Genomic DNA, 13232 nt, shown 5'->3' with positions numbered 1-13232 from the left:
AAGCAAAGATGTAAACAGGGTGATTTTTTTCTTTGACCTTCCTCTTTCAGCCAGCCATCTTTCCCTTTTCAGTATTCATTCCCAATAGCACCAAATGGTTAAATATTTCTACGCTACCTTGGAATCAAACTCAGTCCCATCTATCTGCAGCTGGCCTTCCCACAGTGAGACAGAGCAACTGTACTCCGGGGTATTTGGAGCACTGTACCCCACCACTCCCACTTTCCAGCACTCACACAGCTTGCGCAGGTGGAATATTTCAGGCATACAGAGAAAAAACACACGTTGGCTCAAAGCCACATATGCAGCCCAATGCATTGCCAGCAATAAGATTCGTACTTTTCTGACCTGAAGTCTGAATATTTTTTCAAGTGTATAAGTTTGACCCATGGACATGAACTAAGGTGGGGGAATGCCGGTGGGGGGTGGAGTAAAGGGCAGAGGGGAATAAAGGGAAGAAAAAAAATGAGACAACTGTAATATCATAATAAAATATAAAAAATTGTTCTTGGTGGTGCTATTTTAAATTTAATTTTATTTCCTTTTATTATATCAGGCTGCCTGACTTCAGCTGCTTTTTTGCAATTACTGATTTGTAATTTATAAAACACCTCAAGGAAATATTAACTATTTCAATATTTAACACCTCAATATTAAGTGTTATTTAATATAAGCTGCTACCAATAAGCACTTTATCATTTTAACTTAAGAATGACTTTTAAATTAACTTCCAACATTAGGACTATGTGAAGTCCTCCGGGCATGTGTAAAGTCAGCCTCAAAGAAATGATATATGGTCCCCGTGAAAGGCCCACGGAAGTCCCATTCCAACCGGAATTGCCTGGCCTGTGTGTAAGCTATTAGTAACCACACATTGCACAGGCTTCAGAGGACATCAAAATACTATGTCCCTGTCCTGGAACAACACTCAAGCTCATGTTAAGATATAGAAAAACAAAACAAACAAGAGCCTAAAAGCCAAATAAATAATTTTATATGAAATGTGTGCGTTTATACATACACACACTACACACACAAAGATATACAGAGCTCTCTCTATATGTATATACACACATATAGATATTGCTCTGTTGAATATGTCAACTTAGTCTTTTACTGAAAATCCATCAACAGTCTATGAAAATATCACCAGTACCACAATATATGTATATTTATACAGTTTAACAGTTTAGCTATAATGCATCATGTGCTTCATACTTTTGAACCTCATGTAAAGGAGGAAGGTTAATACAATAATTTGACAGAGGAAAAGGTGGTGAGTCAAATATAAGGAGCCTTGGAAAGGTAAGTAACTGATTCCCATGATGGCCATTAGAAATCAAGAGTAGAAAGAAATGAACAAACCTTTATTCATATTATGGAAAAAGTATGACTAAGTAAAGTAGGCTACTGTTATACAATTTCAGGAGTACACCAGGCCGTAACTGCAGCATCATAATGCCCCTGTGGAAATTCATGAATTATAAGTATCCTAGTTGTTATTTCTAGAATGTTTCTGAAAAGATGCCCATGTGTTATGTGCCCTAACTCACATTCACAAAAGTTGTATTTCACATAGCGTATTTCTTATATATACTGTATTTCTTATATTTCTTATATAAACGTACATATTTCACTTATGAAAGAAGAGATGTGACGGACGGTAATCAGGAAGGAAAAAATGATGACCCTTTTCAAGAACTACAGTGAGTAAGGGTAGCAAAAACTGTGTATCCTACTTTTGAGTTCTGATATGGACGGCACATTCCCAAAGACAATAGCAAGCCAACCTATTCAAATACTGTGTTCTCATTTTATCTAACATAATATGATCATCCACCTTATCTACATCTTGAGCTTTTAAGAGTAAGCATTTTTTAAATAACTAGATAAAAACTACTACCAAATAAATAACTTATGAAACAATTCAACTAATTACATCACAATTTCTATGAAGGACATAAGAGGTTAACACTTTAAAAAATAACACTTTCCAGACTGTTTTTTAGCCTATAATAAGAGAAAGCAGAAAATATATATAAAAGCAGAGAATTAAGAGTCAACAGTGGTTATTCCAGGGAAGAAAGAGTGTTTCTACAGCAGACAGAGGCCAGATACCCTAGGAAATACATCTACGCTTCCTGGAAGATCCTCACAGATTTGTAAACTTATAATAATAGAGTTCCATGAAGACTGAGAATTATTTATTTAACAAGAAACTCTTTGACAGAATTATACAGATTTGACATTTTATAGTAATCCTGGCAAATATTTACCAACATCTGACAAATAAATTAAGGATGATTTTTTTTTTTGAGATGGGAACTGTCAGAAGAAACAGGAAGACATCGTGCTAGACTTGACCTGTTATATGATATGTAGGGATAAACTTGTAAATCATGAGGCAATCAAATGTCAAAACTCTCCAAACACAGCAAGTGAAGCCATGCAGGCAAATGGGAAGCTAAGAACATCTGAGTCAGAGTTAGTACACTGGGTTCCAAAGTCAGAGAGCCCTGGCTTCTTATGCTCACTCTACCTATTAATTAAAAAATGCCACCTGGGGAATTTTCCTATCCTCAGACTTCCAGTTTTTTACCCCTAAAATGTGAAGACTAATTTTAGGCAACTTTTTTAACTGGTCATAGAAGTGAAATGAGAGAATGAATGTAAGGCGCCATACTTGATATATAAGTGCTCATTAACATATTGTAATGACTGCTAACTTCATTACTTAACTACCAACTACAAAGAAATAAGAAAGGAAAAGAACAAAGCCACAAGGAAAAAAATATCACAGTGTTTTTCCACATCAATGACATCCATAAAAGTAACCATTCAGGATTATAAAAAAAAGAATAATCTGACAAAAAGTAGAAAAAAGAGGGGAATATGGTGCCAGATTATTTACAAGCAGGTAACTGATTACTGAGATGTAAATAAGAAGAGTAGGAAAAGTGAATAAGGCTTTTATTGTGGCTGTGGGCAGAGGACAAATTAAGAACATAATAAAATGTAGGTAAACAAGATCATGTGTAAAGATGAAAATTAATAACCATCACTCACAATAAATTCCTAAGTTTAATTTATTACATTATACTCTATATTAATGACAATATACTACTTGTTTATATTTTTTAATGTCTTGATCATGTTTACCTGGGATATATATATATATATATATTTATATATTCAGCAAGAACTTTATAATATTCTATAAAATGTGAGCATACATATTTCTTATATAAAAAACATATATATATATATATATATACACAAAATAAAAATCTGATTATATTGGCTATTTTGTTACTTTAAACATTCTATAATTTCATATGTCCTTACACTTTTAATTAGTACATATAAATTTATGTATGCTTACAACCATTATAGTTAAAGTCCAATGTAAATTATTTCACCTTCAGTGTAGCATATTAGAATGCATTTCAGCTAAAGGTGCTAGCTAATTGAAATAGACATGTCTTAATTCATTTAAAAGGTTTTTAGTTTGTAACATGGTAGTCTCAAAAAACATGTTACCAACTTAAAAATTTATTTTAGTATTGCTAAATGGGACAAATTAGGCATTTCTTTCAAAGTTTTAAAATCATTTTAATAAGATAATAAAAGAAATATTGATTTTTTTAACAGAAATCAACCCTGGCTGGTATAGCTTAGTGGATTGAGCGCGGGCCTGCAAACTAGATGATCACAGTTCGATTCCCAGTCAGGGCACATGCCTGGGTTGCAGGTCAGTTCCCTGTAGGGGACACACGAGAGGCAACCATACATTGATATTTCTCTCCTGTCCTTCCCTTCCCCTCTAAAGATAAATAAACAAAAAATTTTAAAAAAAGAAATCATCATTAGATTTTTCTCTTTTTTATTGTATTGTTGTAAGGACACTTAACATGGGATTCGCCCTCTTACTGTATTTTTAGGTGTAGAATACAGTGTTATCTGTAGGCACAATGTTGTACAGCAGATCTCTGAAGTTTATTCATCCTGCCTAATGGAATTTTATACCCAGTTTGCACCTACCCCCTAACCTTGATACCCACCCTTCTATGCTTTGCTTCCACAAATATGACTGTTCTAGACAAATTATATAAGCGAAACCACACAGTATGTAGTCTTCTTCTGTGACTGGCTTATTTTGCTTTGCATAATGTCCTCAAGCAGAATCTACCACTTTTTATGTTGAATTTTACTACAAAGTTTCAGCAAAAGTTTTTGTTTATTTATTTTTGTTTTCTTTGATAGCTTTATAGCTTTACAGCTTTTATAGCTGTCTTTTGCTTTCTATTTAAATAGAAAATATATGTATTTTAAAATATATTTTATATATTCTCTTTATATATATACATTATAGATTACATAGTAATCTATACTAAAATCTTAAGGATGAAAAGGGTAAAATAATATAAACAATATTTAACTTTTCCAGAAATTATAAGATGTGCTTAGAGAGAATATAAGAGAATACAGTGGATTTGAATTAGAGGTAAACTAAGGTTATAAGATCACTAAGTGAGCTAAGCGTTGCCATGATAAAAACAGCATTTAGAAATAAAGGTTGTATGTGGGTGACTTAGATAATAGCTCTTATAATAATAGAAATTTCAACAGTAATTTCTTAAAATATACACATGTATCACAGATGTAAAAATATCACACCCTATTACTATAAAATGATGCTATAATTTGGGGGCATTTTCATATTTTAAAAAACCAAATATTTAAAAAATTACCTTAAAACATTAAAGCATTCACTAAAAATTTACTTTTGCTGAAATAGAAAGGCTTAAATAGAACAAATAAGATAATATATTTCAATAAATAAATGTGCAGGCCACTTTTAAATGATTTGCCCAAAGATAGGATAAAAATAAAACTTGGGGAAAAAAAAACCCACATTTCTAGAGATGCTCTTCTTTTTGCTTTTTATATGATGGTTAAAGACCAAAAATTCTACTAGTTCTTAATTCTGGAAGTCCAGAGGACAAGCAGCTTAGGAAAGTCCCTGAAGATCCTGGTTCTTTGCGTCTAAAACTGTGATCCAGTGTTCAACTTCATCCTAAGGATGCTGCTTCCTCCTGAAGGTGGAGGAGGGCTTCTGGTGGCCATTGCTTCCTCGGTTCAGCCTGCTGCAAGGGAAGTGGCAAGAGCCTCTCTTGAATTGTAAAACAAACAAACAAAAATAACAAAATTCTTCCACCACTTTCAAGAGCCCAACATATGTCACGTGTTCACTCATAAAGTAGCAGTAGAAAAATGTGCTTAGAGCTAGGTTTCTGAACCAGTAGCTACCAGATGGGTGGGATTACTTTGAGTGGCTTAAATTGACCATAGCTAGGATATAGAGTTTTGGCCAACTGCCTATATATTCGGGAAGAGGTGAGATGGATTTGAGGAAATTAACTGTCATGTCTACTTCTGCTGACCTGGGCACTCTGTCTATACAGATGTGGCAGGATACACAACTAACAGAAACTATCCGAATTCCAGATATGCAGGCCTAAAGTGGTTACGCTAACTAGCACTTTTGCCTGTTTTTAGCAAAACAGATATTTCTCTGACCTTTTCACTCCATATCACACAAATCAAAGGACAGATACATAACTTGACATTTGGTGATATGGCTGACTAATTTTGTTAAATTCAATGTCACTTAGATTAGTGATACTTCAAATTATAAAACAGACAAGTATATATTATACAACTGCATCCCATAACTATATTATTGTGAACCTACTATTTGTCAGGCAACTAAGTCCAATGAAGTATATATGGTGTTTCCTTCTGACACGTGTGAAAATCATGGCTTTAAAAGGCCAAGTAACATCCCCAAGGTGACTGAGTTAAGACATAGATGTGAGACCCTAGCCAGTTCCCTTAATGTAAGTCCAATTATCTTTTGCTATATGCATTGTAACATGTCCATGTTTTATCTATGCCTGATAAGATACTAAAAGTGGGCACTTTCTGTCTCAGTTTTGGGAGAGGTCATGAAAGCTGAGAACAATGCAAAAGTGATGAGTATCCCCCCATTCCACAGGGAAAAGCTATGAATGCCAAACTTTTGATATTAGTGATTTTAATCTACTTAGTGACTTTTGTCCTATCACTCTCCTCTAGGGTAAGGTAAGAGGTGGGATGTGGAGAAACAAGCAGAGAGACTTTTCAGAGAACTTCATAGGAATGCTGTGGCACCTCCCCTCTGCTATCTCAATGAGACAAAAGGAGTGGGATTACCTCACTCTCAAGTTAAGTGAGAATCATCAGAGGCACTTCTCCTAGGGATTGACCTGTGCCACTTAAAGGTTATAGGAGAAGCTGAGGCTGAAACTGAACTACACCTTGGGAGATTCTGAGGGTAAGAGGCTGTATAGCAGGCATTTCAGTTAGAGACATACAAAGTAGAGAGGGTTATACTTCTAACAATGATGAGTCAAAAGTTCCTATTTCAGGCTGATCAGATGAGTTTAATTTAGTTTATCCAAATATAGGTAATGTCTGAGGGCTGAAACAAGAGTCATGCACAGCATCCCCGAGGAAATGCATTGCCTCTGTAACAATGAAAGAAACCAATATCTTTGATTAACTTCCAAAGTGTCTCAAAAAAAAAATCAGCTTAGAACACCCAACAAGCTCAAAGAACACCAATAACAGAGAACATCAGAGGCAAGCAAGGAAAGTTCTTCCTTGTCTTCAACTCTCTTCCTTTGACCAACTCTAGCCTCAGACTAGAAACCATGCAACAGTGAGCAGGGCAAGAGGAGAAGGAAGTGGGGAAAGAAAGATGAACACAATCCCCACATGCCCTCCCTGTACTTCCTAGCCTGAAAGAAGACAGTTGCAGGAGAGAAGAACATTAAAAGAAAAATAAGATACTGGAAAATTAAATTAGAATGGTCATTTAATTTCTGAAATCAGACTGTGGTTATAAGTAAAAAATTATAACAAAAATTATATTATCTACTACTGACCAAAGAAGCTGTGGAACTTGCAAAGATCTGCACAAATAAAAGGATAATGCAGCCCCCTGTGCAGAGGAATAGTTGCTTTCTGAGTGCAGCCGGTGAGCACTGAGCTTTTGATGTACTGGCACCATACAACCAAATACTAACAATAATAACAACCATCACCTTGTAGTTGAATAAATTACTTTTCCATTGGTATATACATAGTAACTGGACTTCCTTTTGCATTGAGTGATGAAGTTAACGAATTAATGTTGAGGGGATTACAAACAAGGGTCTGGATCAAAGTCCTGCTTCCTGCATGTTCTAGTTTTTCAGTCTTGGATCCATTCACACTCAGGCTTTTTCATTCTCAGCTTCTTTATGTACAAATAATATAAATATGCTTTCCCTTAGCACAGTTTTCTCAGTCAAACATGATTTTGCCTCACAGAATATATTTGGCACTATCAGGAGACATTTTTAGTTTTTGCAACTGGAAGGTGTTACTGGCATCTAGCAGGAAAAGGTTGGGGGTGTTGCTAAACATATTGCAATGCACAGGAGAGTCTCCCACAACACATGGCCACCAAATCAATGCTGCTGAGGTGGAGAGAAGCTCCTTTTAGGCAAGACCTATTAGAGTTATAAAATATGTAAAATGTCAACCTCAGGATTTGACAGAGAAGGGACACTTAATGGAGGCTAATGTAACCCTTAGCATGAGTCCAACTGCAAGTAATGGAAAGTCTGACTTAAAGTGGCTTAAAAGAATATGAAAACTTATTGGTTGGCAGAAGAGGAAACTGTGGTGAAGACGGTCTTCAGCAGAGCTCAGAGGTGTCGTCACAGACTCGAACTCCTGACTCTCCTCATGTGCGCAGTGTTTTACCCTAAAGTTTGTCCCCCTCACCATGTAGATGCCAGTGAGTTTAAAGCTACATCTTTTGAAGTTCACATCTAGTCAGAGAGAAATATAGCTTTAATAGTTTTATCTCTCGGTTTTTTAATGTTCAGTTTCACGATTTTGCGCATCATCCTTGCACAGGGGCCACAGTCATCTTCTCTGCGTCATTCTAATCATAGTGCAAACGCTGCCAAAGTGAGCATTATAATTCCCTCTCAAATACAACAATACTCTGTCCCCAGTGTGCCCAGCAAGTCTGTCCTAACACGCACTGACCCATCAAAGCCTACTCTAAGCCACTCCTGTGGCTCAAATGTTTAGCTGAAGGGGAGCAGATGGAGCCGGGCGAAAGTGGGTGTTGAGGGGGGAGGACAGCCACAGGGTCCAGAACCTCTGATTAGTGCCCCTGCCATTTTCATCTCCCTTTATTTATAAACATGGGAACCTTAAAACACTAATCTGTAAACCAAAGATACAGTATCAGAAAAGTGTTAGAAAGTCATCACTGATATCTTGAGACTGTTTTTTCAGGGCAATGAATACAAAGCAAAAGATGGTATGGTTTAGGAAATAAACTGGTTTGAAATTAAACAAAATTTCCAAGAATGAGAGAGAATATATGACTTGGAAGAGTAATTTAATCACACAAAACATTCCATTAAGAAATATAATTTGAAGGAGAGAAGTTAGAAAACCAAAGAGGAACATGAGAGAATTATAAACTCTCTTGTTTCTGGAAGAACAGTGTCCACCTGCAAATTAAGACCAAATGTAATACAATGTGAGGTGCTCTTGTTACAGGAGGAAATTAATAAAGACCAGAGAGGCCGAGCTGGAATTCTGATTCCTACCTTATAAACTGAATTTAAAACAGAAGATTAAGTAAATTAAACATTTCCACACAATTGGATCAGAATATAATATTCTGATGGCTCAATACAGAGGAAGGACACTAGTAGAAAAAAATTAAATGTTGAAGATCTGGTCTTAGAAGAGTTTTCTTTGATTTTTTTTAAAGCAAATCATTGCACAATGGTCATGAGAAGCCATTTATTTGAGGAGGCACTAGATTTGGGGGGATGTTTTCCAACTCATTTATTTTTCATTTTTTCCCGATTTATTACATTTCTTTAATATACAATTTCCTTCACTTCATGGATATGTGACTCATGACTACCAGGATCCTGGAAATCCTTCTGCCTCTGTATATCTTTACCCACCAATATTTCATATAAGTCCATTAATTTTCTAAGCTTTCAAAGGTCTGAAGGATATAGGAGGATAATGAAGTAAAGTGTTCTGGAAAATAATGATAAGGCTTTGCATATTTGACAAAAAAATGAAAAGACCCCTGACCTCTGTGTATTAGAAAATAACAGCAGTCTGGAGTTAAATTCCTATTATAGTAAAGCATCAGCAATTCACTGTGGCAAGGAGAGAAATTTAATCTGAAACTGCTAACTAGGACTCATTTAGAAAAAATAAAGACTATTAATTCAGCAACCATTTTTTTGTAGGATAATTATGTGCCAAGTATCATGTTTTTGGATCTGCAGGTAAACCAACTAACATGCTTTTGCTGTCCTGGTAAAGTTGAGGATTTAATGTAGATCATCAAGGAGAGATAAAACCAAATATGTGGGTCCGCCAAACAGAAAAAGAAACAAGCACCTATCGTCCTACCATCTAATAAGAATGGTAAGAATGACTCTCAAACCTCCGTTTCTCCCTATTCCATATCCCATCCACAGAGTAATCGCCATGTTCTTGAGCCTTATGTTTTCCATTTTTACATCATTAACTTTGCATGTTTATGCAATTAGTTACAGTTCATGTTCACTGCTCCATAATATCCCCCTGTATAAACGTATTTCGAGTTATGTATTTATTGTTCTGTCAGTGTATATTTGGATGATTTCTAACTTTTTGCTAATACAAGAAATGCAGTCATCAATACCTGTCTCTTCATCCACATTCAGAAGAGCTTCTCAGAAATGATATCCTATAACCAAGGCATCGGGTTATATAAGATATGAACATATCATATTTACAGGGTAATGACGAATTGTTTCACAAAGAGGATGTGCTAACTTAACCTCTTCCCAGCACACAGAATTACAAGTTTTATGTTATACATTCTAAAAACTTGATTTATAGATATATTGGGGTTTACTGACACAGTAGATTTGAAACAGCATTATCGTGTGTGTTGAATTTGTGTTTCCCTGAATACCAGTGATATTTGATACATTTTGATAGACTTATTAACTGTTCTTATTTCCTTTCCTGAAGTCATTTTACAAGGTAATTCTGGATATTTTAGTTTGTGTATAGTATAGTTTTCACAAATCCATCATACTAATCTTTTGTCAGTTATATGTTCTACATATCTCTTCAAGTTTCCATTAATGAAGACAGCTTGATCAAATGTTTACATTGAATAAAATCCTTATTTCCTGGAGTCAAATTCCTCAATATCATTTTACCTGGCTTGTGCATTTTCTCTTTACTGTTTATTGTTCATGTATTGCTTAAATATTTTCCTTATATCACACAGATTCCCCCATTATTTACTTCAACAATTTTAAGATTTTTTTTGCACACAAATCTTTACTACAACTGCAACTGATTTGAGATTACTATAGCAATAAATTTCAAAGTTTCAGAAGGATTATCAAGTGTTCCTAAAGCATTATTAATAACCCATTCTTTCTCCCACTGATTGCAAATATACCTCTATCACATATAGTTCTCATATTTATGTGGATTTGTTTGTAGATCTCTATCTTCTTTCACTGGATTCTTCTTTGACTGTCTCAGTACGAATGCCACCTTGTCTTCATTGCTAAAGTTACATGATGACTATTATTTAATTTGGCCAAGATCTGAACATGTTTATTTTTCCATGTGTTTTGGCTCTTCTTGATCCAAAGTAAAAATTACTTTGTTCTATATTAGTTTTATAAATGTCAAGTTTCATAGCAAAGGTTATAATTTTGTTTGGAATGACATTTGATCTATAGATTAATTTTAGAAGAAGGTATCCAGGAATAAAACTAACACAAATACAAAATATTTTCTTGAATAAAATTAGAATCCTTGGAGAAATTTTAATACCTCTTGAGAGACATAAGATGATATAAAAAATGGAGACATCCCTAGCTTATAGATAGTAAGACTGCTTTGACCAATATTCTCTCAAGCTTTCCTTCATGTCTCTCAACATGTTCTGCATGTTCCCTATATCTGGTTCCACTCTCTTTTGTGTAGTTTCTTCCATTCTCCCTTAACTTTTTTTATTGTGTCTAATCTGATGTTAATTGTATGATTAATTTCAACTTTAGCTTTCATTTTCTAAAGTTTCATTTGATTTATTTCTTAATTTGTTTGGAAACCTATCAAAATCTCTTATTCCTAAGACTTTTGAATCACACACACACAAGCACAGATATATACAAACACACACACTTACAAATATACTAGTTTTCCATTTCTGACATTGTTCTAAATCTGCAAACATGGAGAGTCTAACTTTGTTTTCCATCACACCTTCTTAGGCTTATTGTCTCATGATAGTGCTTTTGTCTTCATATTTGTTGATGTTGTGAGTTTATATTGATGAAATCTGGTCTGTAAGATTTCTTTGAATCCTGCAGTAAAAGAGAGTTTCTGAAGGCCATGCCACTCTGATGGCGCCCAGTCTCCTCTGACCTCGGAAGCAAAGGAGAATTTCTTTAGAGAGAAACTATGATTGCTTCTACCAGCTCTCTGTAAGAACTAAAAATCAGGAACTAATTTAAAAACAACTTACACCTTAAGGTTGTTTGGAACCAAAAGTATGATAAAATTCAAGTGACAAGTCTAATCCATATATCGATTTGAGGTTTTGAATTCTCAGGAAACGATCTATATATCTATCTATCTATAGCTATATATATCTCCCCTAGCTCCAGTGCTAAATTCAATGTAGAGAAGTTTGCCTATTTTTCCCTCCCTTATTTACTGAGTGTGTCACTCTCCAGGACTTTGGCTTTAAATAGGCATCTCCTGTGAGTCACCCACTTTTATACATGTCCTTGTTTTTTTTCCTCCTTTCTCCTGCACCATATGCATTCATTCAAAAAATGAAATCTTAAAATCTTTCCAAAAGCACAAAACAAGTTTATAATTTGCTTATCTATATGTTCCTATTCTCCCTTCATGCTTTGCTTCAATTAATATCCACTAGCTCCCTGTGAGGGGTGTGTGTGTGTGTGTGTGTGTGTGTGTGTGTGAGAGAGAGAGAGAGAGAGACAGAGAGACAGAGAGACAGAAGAGAGATTGAGATTTATAACTTTTTCTTATTTACATTAAAATATTTGTTCAGGATATCTAGTCTTCCTTTCTGACAGAGAGAAACTCATAATCAAAATTTCCAAATTGTTATTTTTTAGTGATTTTAATAATTAAGAGCTTTAAAGTAGACATTATTCGATAAGTGTAAATGTCAAATAAAATGCATTTTATGTTATACTTCTTTCTTGATACTTATGTTAAAGTCAATTGCTGTTACCTTCATAAAATGGTGTCTTATCTTGTTACTCTAAGCACAGTTGCCTTAAAAGGAAACTCTCTGCTGAGTACATATTTGACAGAATATAACCACACTAGCTATTTCAAAAAGTTTCAGAAAATGTATACCAAATGCTTTCTAAGATTTGGTTCTGAGATCATTTTCATAACCCATGATTCAGGAATATGTCATTAATGCAATATACTTTATGAGGAACTCTCAAAATGTTTCTGAACTAAGGCTGTAGGTCAGGATCTGGTATTGTTTCACAATAATGTCAATACTAATGCATTGTATTAATACTTCCATGTAGTTTCAAACCAGAGCACAGAAATTACTCATCTAATGTATTTATATCACTGCTTTAAAAATATCTTGCTAAAACAATCTGGATCTACAGCTTTTAAAAGTTATAATTTATACAGCATATTATCTCTTAACAACTTTATTGTATTATTACTTTGAGTTTAGAATAGATAATAGTTTATATGTAGCATTTCAGTTACTCTTTCCCAGAGGGAGAAATCTTAACTCAGATCCTGGCTTTTAATATTATGGTTTATTTGTTTTGCCTCACTTTTTCTTGTTTTTATGTTTATTCAGATATGCTTATAGGTAGTGATAGAGTCACTTACTAGACTAGAACACATTGTATGGTCCTTTACATCTTTAGATTGGAGTAAATTTTATATTTTTATAGAGCTCAAACTGTCCAGAAAGTATCTGCCACATAATGTGAAAAAATAGACACATTTATTGAAGATACAAGATACAAGAAACATGCACAGGGCAATGATGCCCCTGTCTCCTT

At 34.5% G+C, this 13232-nt stretch overlaps 1 protein-coding gene and 1 non-coding gene across 4 annotated transcripts in view; both read right to left on the bottom strand.

The window, feature by feature from the left end:
- The window catches only part of LRFN5 (leucine rich repeat and fibronectin type III domain containing 5), a 291016-nt gene that overhangs the window by 174111 nt on the left and 103673 nt on the right, over positions 1-13232 (bottom strand). The window lies entirely within an intron of this gene.
- LOC118997037 (U6 spliceosomal RNA) lies at positions 7966-8072 on the bottom strand. The gene has a single exon (XR_005068592.1). It is a non-coding gene; the product is annotated as a U6 spliceosomal RNA (small nuclear RNA).

Source organism: Sturnira hondurensis, unplaced genomic scaffold, assembly GCF_014824575.4.
Source record: "Sturnira hondurensis isolate 20B ecotype Veracruz unplaced genomic scaffold, ASM1482457v3 Scaffold0012346, whole genome shotgun sequence".
Lineage (NCBI taxonomy): Eukaryota > Metazoa > Chordata > Mammalia > Chiroptera > Phyllostomidae > Sturnira > Sturnira hondurensis.
Note: the sequence above shows the minus strand (reverse complement) of the source record. Positions and strands in the feature narration are given on the sequence as shown.